Genomic DNA, 12,913 nt, shown 5'->3' with positions numbered 1-12,913 from the left:
TTGAACAGTGGATTCTGAAAAAATCTTTATTTTGCGTGCTATCTGAAAGATACTCTTCCTGGGTGAAGAATTCGAGGCTGACAGCTTTTCTTTGAGTGCCTTATAAAGATGTTACTTTTTTATATCAATTGGTTCTTATGAAAATATGCTGCTGTCATTGTCTTTATTATTCTGTATGTTCTGGGTCTTTTTTCTCTGACCGCTTTCTATGTTTCACTAGTTTTGAGCAATATGATTATATGCCTTAATGTAATTTTCTTCTTGGTTCTTCTGCTTGGGGTTTGTTGAAGTTCTTGGATCTGAGGGTTATAGTTATATTTGGAAAAAAAAAATTTGACTATTATTTCTTCAAATACTTTTTCTCTCTCAGAACCTCCTCCTTTAGGAATTCCAGTTATTTGTATACTTGGCCTCTTGAAGATGTCCCATAGTAATTGGTGATTTATTTACTGATTTTTTCAGTAAAGTCTTTTTTTTTTAATGCTGTGTTTAATTTAGGATAATTTCTATTGCTGTGTCTTTTCAGCAATGTCTTTGTACACTGTTGCCACCACTCAGTGTATTTTTCATCAAAGATATTGTTTTCATCTCTGGAAATTTGAACTGAATCTTTTTTCTATCTTCCATGTCTCTACTCATGCCCAGTCTTTTCTCTAGTTTCTTGAATGTATGGACTACAGTTATAATAATGATTTTCATGTCTACTAATTTCATCACCTTCATATCTCTAGATATGTTTTAACTGATTGACCGTTTTTCCCTCATTATGGACTGTATTTTCCTGCTTTTTTGCAAGACTTTTTTGCAAGTGACTATTTTAATTGAATGCCAGCTACTTTGAAATTTACCTCGTTGTGGATATTTTTGTATGACTATAAATATTCTTGAACTTGTTATGGAACACTCTTAAATTACTTGGAAACAATTTAATCCCCAGATCTTGCTTTTAAGCTTTGTTAGTGGAAACAGAGCAACGTTTAGTCTAGGGTTAATTTTTTTTCCCACTGCTGAAGCAAGAGCTTGCTTAGTATTGGAACACATGCCCCATGAGTGATGAGTTTTCCACTCCAGCTATTGGAAACAGGCACTAGCATTATTCCCAGCCTTGTGTGACTTCCAGGCACTGTTCCTTCTGTCCTTTCAGGCGTTTTTCTCCCCTGGCCTTAGCAGGAGTTAATTAGTAGTCAAATGAATACTTAACAGGGACCTCTGCAGATTCCTGGATTTTTCTCTCCGTGCATCTCTCTCCTCTCTCATATTCTTCCTGTGAACTTTAGCATCCTTGACCTTCCTGTAATCCAAGTTCTGTCTCTTCAACTCAGGGAGACTGATATTTTTCTTGGATACCAATAGACAGCAGCCTAGATAAATGCTCATAAAATCGACAAGCTTATAAGTCAACAAATCTTATTATGGGTGGATATCTGAAATGACTTGGTTTCTGCCTGAATTCTTACTTTTCCCATAGGGGAAAAGAAAGGCTTCTCTACCTGGTCAATGGGGTGGGAATGGGAAATTTCCACCCATTTCATGGGGCCAAGTTTAAAAGGGAACTCTAAGATCAGGAGAGAGTGCAGAGCCAAAGAAGAGCAAAAAGCCAAAATCCAAGTCAGATTGGTTCAAGCCATGAGAAGCCAGATATCCAGACAGAACAGACCAGCAGTAGGTGCCCCTTCTTTCCTCCAGGCAATTTTCCTGACTCTCCTCATCCCCCACATCCGGATTAGCCACTCCCCATCTATTACCCTGTAGCATCATGTGCCCCCCTTTTCAGAGGGTTTATTACCCTATATTCCCTGTATATTTTTCTGCGTTCTCTGGCCTATAGATTCCATGAAGACAAGAATTATAACTATCTTGATTATTGTCATCTCACTTGTTCCTAACATACTACCAGGTACAGGGAAAATGCTCAAAAATCATCCGTTGAATAAATGCCTTCTTTCATAAATTACCAGATGAAAAGCCAGGTTGCTTCTGAGAGCAGTGTCATCTAACTTCTCTGCTGCATTTAACGTGATGGTCTCTTTCTGTCTCCTTCATGCTGTCTTCCCTTGGCTATGAGTTACAATTCTTCCTTTGTTCTTTCCCGGACTCTTAAACCCTACATTGTCCTTGAATTTGAGGAGGCAAATTCCGCAACTATGGTGGCCAAGGAGGTAATATAAATAAGCATTATACTTGAAAGAATACTTTCTCATTCCATAAAAAAATTTGGAATGAAGAGGTCTCTGGCCAAACTGGAGAACACGAGACTCAACTAAAAAATTTTATTTTAATTAAAGAAGTGCTGAGCAGGAGTTACAAAATGTATTTATGTGATTTATCACTTTTCAGGCTTAAATGCTGGTGCCTATTGGGGTTCTCTTCTCCCTAGGGTTCACCATTGTTTGTATCATGATAATTCCTGGCTTCAAACATATTGGACTAGTCATAGCAACATGAATATAATTATATACATATATTTATATTATACAACTAGAGTTATATTACAAATATTATCTATATATTATACAGATATAATAATTTACATACAATATATTATGACATACTTAATTATATATTTTTATTTCAAATTTCAAGGTTTTTATTTCCCAAAAAGAACTCATCTTGCTCCAAGAAGTCTATGTTCTTTTCTATTTCCTTTTCTGTGAAATGGCAACACAGTCCTCTCATTCACCTAAACTGGAATTTGAACTTACCATAGATTTCACCCATTTCTTCAACCCTCACAGTCTTGTCTGCCCCTTTGTCTTGCAGACCCTTGAATGCTTTCTGCCATCCTCACTGTTACGAGTTTACCTCAAGTTCTTATTAGCTCTCTTTTGGTTTTTTTTTTTTTGTTATAGTTTCCTTGTCAGTGATTCTAAAACCTGGATGTGTGTCAGAAATCACCTGGGGAATTTTGTAAAAATAAAGATCCCCTGTCTCAGTCCCCATGTCACCCCTACAGAAGTATAATCTCAGGGATGGGTCGAGAACACTCACAATTGGTTAACTGAAGCAATACAGTGGCTTCTCAAAAATGTTCATCAATATTCTTACTGTTGTATCATCGCCTGTACTTCTTACTTGAACCGCTCCCCCTTGTGCTGCTCTCCTCCTTCCTCTTCCTAAAGAGCAGAGGACATCACCCCAATGGGACAAAGAGAAGTCACAGTCCCAGGAGCTGCAGTAGAGCCCAGAAGTGCCTCAGGCTTATGGTGAGTCAAAAGGCAAAGCGGAGGCAAGCATTCCAGCTAGGAAAGTATCCAGCTACACGCAGAAGAATTGAAAACCTAATTGTAATACTGAACAATGAAATCACTTTCCTCAAAAAAGAATTTACCTTTTTCATGGATGAATTGTTATTGGTTGTTTAAAAGAAGTATTTCTGTCAGTTTCATTGAGAGAGTTTTAACCTAGGACTGGAAACCAGAGACCATGTGAAATCCAGCATGACCTATATCATGCCAGCCTCTGCTCTGGACCTGTGAACATCCCTGAAAGTGAAAACAACTCTCCACTTCATTATTCTAACATTTGATCATCTTTAACAGAAACACATTCTTGAAAAATAGCAAATTTTCATAAGTAGATAAAAAAAACTTTCTTGTTTCTTAATAAAGCTTCCATTTACAAGAAATATTCTTTTTTTTTTTTTTTTTTCCTTCAGAATGACAGTGCTGATTGTCACCCCAGTGTTAAAAAAGAAACTGGCTCAGGGCAGGCAGCACAGCTATGATGGAGGAAGAGGTGCTGCCATCTCGTGGCTTGAACGAAAAATGACTAGACGTGATGACAAACCAATAGTTCTCATTCCGTGTGTTTCCTTGCCTTTGAAACTATTGAGCTAATAATGGCTTCTCTCTTTCATCTCCTTCCAAATACAAAAGACACATGCAACGTTTCTTTTGCAACAGCTGGAACCTTCTCAGTTAAGCCAGGACGCGTGCTGTTTCAAATTTTAGCTTCTTTTAGGTTGAATTAGAAGCACAGTGCCCTCTTGTGGTGGATCTGTCACTCTGCAGCGAGAGCGGTCAATTTCTCTGGAAGGAATCCGATGTAAGAATTTAAGGATTTAACTACAGTCAAAAGGGTGGGTGGGACTTTGAGGAAGTGCCTAGATATCCTCAGTGCAAACCTAACAGATCTCACACTTTCTATTAGCATTACGTAAGAAGGACACAAACGTTCATTTTAATACAACCTTTTAAAAGACAATTGTTATAAAGTACTGGTTTTGAATCCAGTGTTTCCTTCACAGTCTCTTGTCTTTTGCACATTAAAAACAGTGACATGCCTAAGTGTTTCTAACTATTTCAAGCTGACACAAACAATAAAACTTCCCCAAATGTATTGTCAATGTCCATTCGTGAAAAATGCTGCTAAATTAAATATTTCTATCTCAAGAATCTGAATGTTTAGCAGGTGTTTAGCATGATAAAAACATTGATTTCATTGAATTTTGTTTAACAAGTAGCCACTTTCACATTATATTATCTGTCTACTAGAATTCAGATATCATCCTTCTCATGGAATAGAGGGTTTAGGCAATGAAATCTGTGTAAATTAATTTTTATATTTTAAATGCACTTGAAAGTTTATAGTGCTTAATAAAATGTATTCAGTGCCCGCTAAATGTCAGGTACTGCACTGCATACAAGTTGTACAGAGAGAAAAGATGAAATCCTTACTTTTAAGGAGTGCACTGGCCAATGAAGCAAATAATTACTTACTATGTTTTACTTTTTAAAAAATGAATGTTTAGATTGTAGATTTGTTTCAAAATAAGCTATATATTAATTTAGTTTTGCCCCTAAAGAGGTATACTTTTATGGTTAATTTTCTTATTTTTAAAAAATTCCAAAATAAAGAGGGTATAAATAAAATTTTAACTTACCATAGAACTGTTTGCACAATATGGCCATCCTATGAGGCCTGTATTAGTCAGGGTTCTCCAGAGCAACAGGATGAATAGGAGATAGATAGATACTGATAAAAAGAAATTTATTTTTGGAATTGGCTCACAGGGTTACGGGGGAGAGGAGGGCTGTCTGCAGCCTGGAGAAGCAGGAAAGCTGGTTGTGTAACTCAGTCTGAGTCTGAAGGCCTAAGAATTGCAGGCTGATGGTGGGTATGTTCCTGTCTAAATCCAAGGCCCAATAACCAGGAACATCGATGGCCCAAGGGTGCCTTGGCTCAGAGAGAGAGAGAAAGCAAATTCGCACGTCCTTTTCCTTTTGGTTCCATGCAGGCCCTCAGTGGATTGGATGACGCTTGCAGCATTGGTGAGAAAGATCTGCTTGACTCAGTTCACCAATTCACATGCTAATCTCTTCCCTAGACCCCTCACAGACACTCCCAGAAATACACAATGTTTTACCAGCTATCTGGGTATCCTCCAGCCCAGTCAGGTTGACACATAAAATGAACAAGGCCCATTCCTGCCTTCTGAATAGTTATAGAGCACAGAAATTTGAGATCACAAGACATTCAGATAGAAGAGTTTCTCCTTTTAGTACAATGATCTTAGCACAAACTCTTCAGAACAAAGTAGGGGACGTTGACTACGCCCTGGGGCTTTGGTTAACCATTCTGCAGCTTTCTGGAAGCTACTGAGAGCTTGGAAATTAGACTAATTCTTGAAAAATAGGATTCTGCAGGATAAAATGCTTATAGTATTTTGCTTCTTCAACTTGGAGATTCTGAGATTGAATTTAAGGCATATCTAACATAATGATACTTTAATTCAGGCAGAATAAAGCATGCCAAGAGTTATGTTTGCTTTTTTCCATGAGAGAGGTGATGCCTGTTCACTTTGCAAAGCAAAACTAGAAAGGATATTTCTCTTAGGTTTTTATTTGCAGGGTTCTAGAAAGATGCTAGGTTGAAAAATTCTCCCATACCTGTCTGGTTGAACATCTGACGTTCCTTTATTCCTTTCACACAGTGAATCACAGACACTTCTATATGCTAAGCACATTCTAGGCACTTAGAAAAGAATAGAGTGAGGAAAAAGAAAAGAATTTACTATTTGCTTTTCAGAATTTACAGTCTGGTCCAAAAAAAAAAAAGTCTTGACTGAGAAAAAATGCACAAACATGAGAGTTGTGAGTTAAGTTTAGTTGGGGGCAAAATGAGGACTACAGCCTGGCAGACAGCATCTCAGATGGCTCTAGGGAGCTGCTCCAAAGAGGCGGGGGAAGGTCAGCGTTGTACGTGATTTCAGTGAAGGAGGACGTGCAGTTGAGCACACATTTAGGCAGAGGCTTGCTGCTCGTCACAAGGAGCAGATGTCACTATTCATGATTTTAGTGCCTTTCTAGATATGAGGAGACAAGAATTTGGGCCCGTAAAATCTTCTCCTGAAAATATCTAACTACCTAACGGCCTGTTCTGCCAGTTTTTTCCCAGAGCTCAGAGCGCCTTGTTCCCGATCTCAGCCCTGAACTCCTTTCAGGATGTGTTGAAGGTCAGTGGCTGCAGCGGCTGCTGATTTAATCCTTGTAGAGGAAGGTGCAAGAGCCAATTTTCAGTTGACAGTCTCAGTATAAAAAAACAATGGAGACCAGAAAATGGAGAAAGTGAAAATACAATCCATGTCCTAGGAGGGTACCGTGTGGCAGAGGGCAGATCGGAGTCAGAGTGAGCACCGCAGTCCCAGCACCGCCCTCTTCATGTGCTTTTTCTCCTTTAACCCTCAGAAGTCTGGAGGGAATTTCCAGACATAAGAGTATATCTCATGCCAAAGGTCAGACCCTAGCTCTGCCGAGAACCTGGGGTACAAATAATGAAGATGGGAATAATACAATTTTAATAACAAGGAGACCATTTTTTGAGGTGCACTCACTGTACTAGAGAACAAGCCTGGGAAGTGGGTACACTCATTCATATTTTGCAGCTGAGAAAACTGAAGTTCAGGAGGTTAAGTAATTCCCCACCGTCCCCCCGATAGGAATAAAAGATGCTCAGTGAGGCTTCAGGGCCAGTTCCGCCTGGGTCGCAGGCCTGCACTCTTTGGCGCTCGGCTGGCATGCTCTTCTGTCTGGACCCTGAAGCCCATGATTGTGCCACTGCTGTGCCCTCTTCAGTGTGTCTTCTTCCATCGTGTGAACCCCGCATCCCAAGGGGGTCCAGCGACTGTTACTATAGCTTGGAAGCTTCTTGGGGTTCAGACACAACATCTCCAGAGATTCTTGTTGAAAATCACACGTCTCCAATGAATGCAATTCTTTAGCTTGTGTTTTCTACTGATCAGCAGAAAGGAGCTCCGTGCTCCTGTAAATTTGGGAAACGCTTGGTTCAACAACATTTAAAAGTTTTTGTTTGATTCTTAACTTGAAGAATTCTCAGTATTATTAAATAGCTATAGTGATAGTAATCATTTTAATGCTCCTTGTTAACATGTATTGAGCACGTAGGATAGGCCAAATATTTTGCTAAATGTTTAATGTATGGCACCTGATATCACGTTCACAAAACAATAGGAGGAAGAGACCATTACTGGTTCCATTTTGCGGAGGAGAAGATCAAGGCAGAGCAGTTAAGGAACTTGTCCAGGCTCCTGTGCGGAAGGACGTTGTAAATCTCCCCGTGACCTTGGGGAAGCTTCAGGTCACAGCATTCCCCTGGCATATTTGAACTTGGAGAGCATTTGGGTCGGCCCATTATGAGCTTCGTTTCTTCAGGAGAGAGGCTGGTTAGTACCACTGTGATAATAAAAAATAAAATGTGGAAACACCACGATACCAGCCCAGGACTCGACGCTCTGAAGAGGCTGTTTAACAGGTCCTTGCCTGTGAGTCTTACCACCTTTTTAGGATGAAAAGACCAAGCTGCAGAGCAGGTGAGACTGACGCCAGGTGGGAGCCGAGAGGCCCAGGCTGCTCTCCTGGCTCTGTCCCAGCTTCCTGCTTTCCGGGAGGCAGAACTGTGATTTTAAGTTTCCAGAGAGACACTAGAGACCTGGAGAGAAGGGGCCCAGAGCACAGGTCGAGTCTGTCCGCAGGAAGGCAGGACCGTAGGCCTGTGAGGGTCGCAGGAGAGAGTCTAGTCACCGTGAGGCGAGGGCCCGGGCCGGCCCGAGCGGAGGGTGGGACGTCACCTAGGGCCTCAGGGAGAGCAGGAGGGCGGGGGCGAGTGTCGCTGTCGGGGCGCAGGGTCGGCCTCGGGTGGGCGGAGCAGCACCTCAGCCATCGGCCTTGGCCTTGGCCATCTCTGTGAGGGTGAATCTCCGCAGGAAACCGTCTTTGCAGGAAAGAACGGGTCCGACTCCATGTTGGACCTGTCGCTTTTACTCCACCCTTTGTATCCTGTTGCCTCTGTTGCAAGTTAATCACTAAAGGGAGGTTGCCTGTAGCTTGGCACGCACACAGTGGCCCCTGTCTGAGAACCCTGCCCTCCATGCCTGAGCGTTAAGCTAAAACACCTTGTTTAGCTCACAGGAAAACATCCTGGCGAGGCCCACCTGTGAGTGGCTGCAGGAAAGAAGAAATTTAACAGATCCCTCCTGGACTCCAGCCGGAACCAGGAAAAACTGCAGCAAGTTATGGCCTCTTTCACTTCACTTCCTCACCTCCCCCTCTCCAGGCCGTAAAGGAAACTGGCATCGAAATCCGGACAAAACGGTTCTTTAGGGACATTAGTCCACAGTCTTCTCAGTCTGCTGCCTTCCCAGTGAAGTTGCTGCTCCTTGCCCCTACACTTCAGTTCTCATTTGACTGGCCTGTCGTAGGGCGAGCAGTTCGAGCAGCACTCTGTAACAAGGAGATGAGGTGACACGGTGACATTCGCTCTGAGGGCTGGGGAGACCAGGGCTGCCCTCACAGGGAGCAGACTCCCACCTCGGCTGCGTGAGCTCACCTCGTGTGCGGTGCCTCTGACCTGGTCTCAGAGGATCAGGCTCCCTCACCCCGCTCTCCCAGAGGGTTTATTAGAAAGAATGGCACCTTTGTCCCCGAAATGCAATATTAAATAGGTAGCCCGCTAGATAATGCAGGTCAGCGTAGGGAGGTTTTAGTTCATGAGTTTACTTTTGACTCCAGCTGCAAAGTCCCGGTGGGGGTCTGCGAGGGAAAACTTCACAGAAAGAATCTCTCTGTTTGTAGCTCACACTTGCAATTTGTAGAGTGAAAAGCTCTCTTCACTGAAATTTCCACTATTTGGTCATTACTAGAGAGTTACAAGTTTCAGACACAGCAATTATAAATCCTCCAAAATGCCCAAGGCAACTTGCTGCAGAGACAGCAGGGAAACTGCGCTGACAAGGGAGGGGCAGCGACGCCGACCATGCGCCGTCCGCCCTTCCCGCCGCCCCCGCCCGCGCGGGACGGACTCCGGGTGACTTCAGCACATTTCTTAGCGGGAAAGCCCGCGCGTCGGGGGCGCCCGCCCAGTCCGAGCCCGAGTGCAGCTGCAGAGATGGGGGGAGCCCTGCTCTTACTGAAGCCGGCTGCTGATCCAGGGCAGGAACGGAAATGTGCTTCCCCCGCAGCTGCAGGGCCCTCCTGTCGTGGCACTCGCCGTTCCCAGGGCAGGGCCTTGTCCAGTACCATTTATATTCTGGAAAATTCTCTGACTCATAAAACTTGAGAGGTTGGAAAGCGTTTCCTCTCCATTACAGTACTGTAGAAAAAACAGTAGCTAACCGTGTCATGACCACGTTTCTCAAATTGGCCATGATGAACCCCCAGAAGTGAGCATGACAGATAAGGAACCACCGTGACAGGCAGACCTTGGCGATATCCTGGGTTGGGTTCCAGATCACTGCAATAAAAGCAAATGTCACAACAAAGCGAGTCACACCAACTTTTTGGCTTTCCAAAGTACATAAAAGTTATGTTGACACTATGCTGTAGTCTGTTCAGTGTGTGATAGTCATTATATCTTAAAAAACAATGTCTACACCTTAATTAAAAAATAATGCTTTGGGGAAGATGGTACCAATAGACGTGCAGGTTTGCCACAAGCCTTCAGTTTGTAAAAAAACTTGTGAAGTGCAATAAAATGAAGTCTACCCATTTAAGGCATGCAGAGGGAATTTAGAGAATCAAACTGATTTCCTCCAGCTCTATAACCAGTCCAAGAGATAGCTCTCTTTTGCTGTCTGAGCTCTGCATTTGGCAGGGTTGAGTCTAATCTGTAGCCTGCAGGAAAGCCACTTCCTTAGTTAATGACACCTCCTATGCGCTTTGAGGCCAGCAGAGTGATGTCAACTGTATAGCAAACCTACTTTTAAACCAGCTTGTTGGAAAGAAGCCTTTCCCGTTGCTTACATAGGCCTTGAGGAAGGGACTATAGAGCTCAAATGACCGTGTGGCCCTGAAGTCATATTCACAGAAAATTTCTCAGAAGAAACATGAACTGGAGAAGACAAAGATGAAGCGAGAATACATTTTGAAGTGTATTCCCAAATAATAGCTGAAAAAGAAAATTCGATGCTAATAAAGTTTCTTAGCAGGTGATACAGTATGACTTTTATTCAAAAGCATTTACATCTTCGCATTTTATTCCCAGTGGATTTACAGTGTTCACTGCATATACTGTGGTTAATAGATTTGTTCAAAATGGAAACCGTATTTCTATCAGCAGTATTGCATCTATAATGTTAGGTTCATTTCTGAACATTATGTAAATTTCAACAAGGGAATTACTTATCATCAGCTGCTGGCAAAATCTTACATCCAAAGTTGAATTATTCTAATATAACATTTCTTCTTGAATGTTAGCAGAGGCAGAAACAGTTTGACTTCGTTTCTGATTGCCCTCTCTACTTACACTAGAAATTTATCTTCTAGGAAAAGAAGTGACCTATATCCAAAGTTCGGGCTGATACAGTATGATTTTTGAAAGCTAATGTGCCAGATTTTCTTTTCTTACCTTTAAAGAATATATTCTACAAAACAAAGCAACTTCCTTTCCTCACCTCCTCCTTCCGTTTCAAAAGGAAACAACAAAGAAACAAAGAAATCAACATGACACATTTCCTGCACGCACTAGTGTCTTCATTGGAAGATTAGCAGGAACTGTCAATCCCCATTCACTCTTGAGCAGCAAACAATGTATGAGCCTGTGAGCAGGAACTGTGAGCAATGCCCAAGGAGTCATATTATTCTAGAAACGATGTTTTCTACCTGTTTTTAAAAGGCTGGACAGGTACGCCACCAGACACACCACTCCACATGGTATTGTAAAAAGAGCCCCAGGTAAGCAGCTTCAGGTAGGCAGCTGGACCCTACACTGGGAAAGAGGAGGAAAGGGCTGAGGAAGGAAGGAGGGCTGGTAGCTACTGGTCAGCTGTGTTGATCCACACCAAGCTAGCAAACACGGCCTACGCAATACCTCCTGACTTTGGGGAATTGCCAGGTGCACGTGGATAAAGGGAAAGCTCAGGGACACAGGAAGAAGAAAGGCCAATATTTGCTCTTCGTGTCTGGCTGTTAAAACAATTTACGCAGATAACACTGAGGGAGGAAGGAGAGGCCAACAGCAGCGTGAAGGGGAATTGTCTCGAGACGTGGAAGGAGTTTTCACATCCTGTTAAACTTGAGGCTGGTATTATTTTTTGCAGTAAAGCTGTGGAAAATACTGAAAGATTTGGGCAGGCAGTTTGAAAACAAAAATTGTGCTCCTTGTAAGTGTATGCCTGCCTCCCAGCCAGTCAGCATCTGCAGAGGAGAAACAGCCCAGCTGAGGATCATTTCCTCTTGCTCCGATGCCCATTTGCAAGATGGACTCTTAAAGGTCACCAGATGGCTTGCCAGCACATTTTTGTACCAGGAGTCCAGCTTTCTGTTTTGACATTAGTCAGATACGCATGTGGCACCTGAGGAATAAGGTGGAGACGGGGAAGAATCAGATTTTCTTTTGGCTCAGTTGCTGTTAACTTGGAAACTCTTATATGTCTGAGAGCCTTATTTGGCTTAGACACCCACAACTGGGCAAAAAACTACTTTGTAATATTTTTATATCACAGTTTAAAAATTTCATCCTTCATCTTTTTTCCACTCTTTTAAACTTTTCTCTTTTCTTCTTTCCCTTTCCTTCTTCCTTTCTCAAACTTTTTCTAAAACTTAATCGTGTATGTAGGTACCATGTAGTTGCTGGGGATGTACACAGAGAGATAAAACCATCTTGGCATCAATAGGGTTTACAGTCTAGTGAAAGACTTGAAAACAATTAGTAGCAATACAGCCTTACAAATGCCATAAGGAACTCGTGTACAAGGTGCCACATGTCCTAGACAATGATCTGCAAGACATTAGAAGCCCACACTAATTGGTTCTATAGTACAATTAATTGTAGTCTCTCTCTCTGTTTATCTCTGTATTTGTCTAATTTATCTACCCATCTGATCAATGTGGTTGTTGAAGCTTTTTATTTTCAACTTTTCTTTCTTTTTAAAGAGTTTCACTTGTTCTTAGAAGACTGCCTTGAATGATTTACTTCAGCCAAGACTTATTAAATGGTTAATATGTACCAGCCAGGAATAGTGTTAGGATTTCAGGGTTGCAAAGATGACCTGAAAAGGCTCCTGACTTAAAACAGTTCATGGTCTTATGGATGAGACAGATTTTCAAAGCAATACTATATAATTCAGATACGTAAGTTCTAGAAGTTATGGATGAAGTACTATGAGAACACAGAGCAAGAAAAGGTTCCTTTTCTCTGATGGACTTCCTGAGAGATGAGTGGGTCAGGCAAAGTACAAAGAGGGGTGACATTGGAGCTAATGCTTGAAAGTGATTGCATTCACCAGACTGGTAGCACCGTGTTTATTGCAGATTGTACCAAAGTTTAAGTATGACACAGTGATTTTTCTTTCACAACTGTGGAATGCAAATAACTTGAAATTAATTATTGCTCATCCTTGTTCTTAAGTCTTCTGGTTGCCTTTATACTCTGCTCATGTTACTCAGAACCATCCACTTTC

Source organism: Camelus ferus, chromosome 8 (genome assembly GCF_009834535.1).
Source record: "Camelus ferus isolate YT-003-E chromosome 8, BCGSAC_Cfer_1.0, whole genome shotgun sequence".
Taxonomy (NCBI): Eukaryota; Metazoa; Chordata; class Mammalia; order Artiodactyla; family Camelidae; genus Camelus; species Camelus ferus.
Note: the sequence above shows the minus strand (reverse complement) of the source record.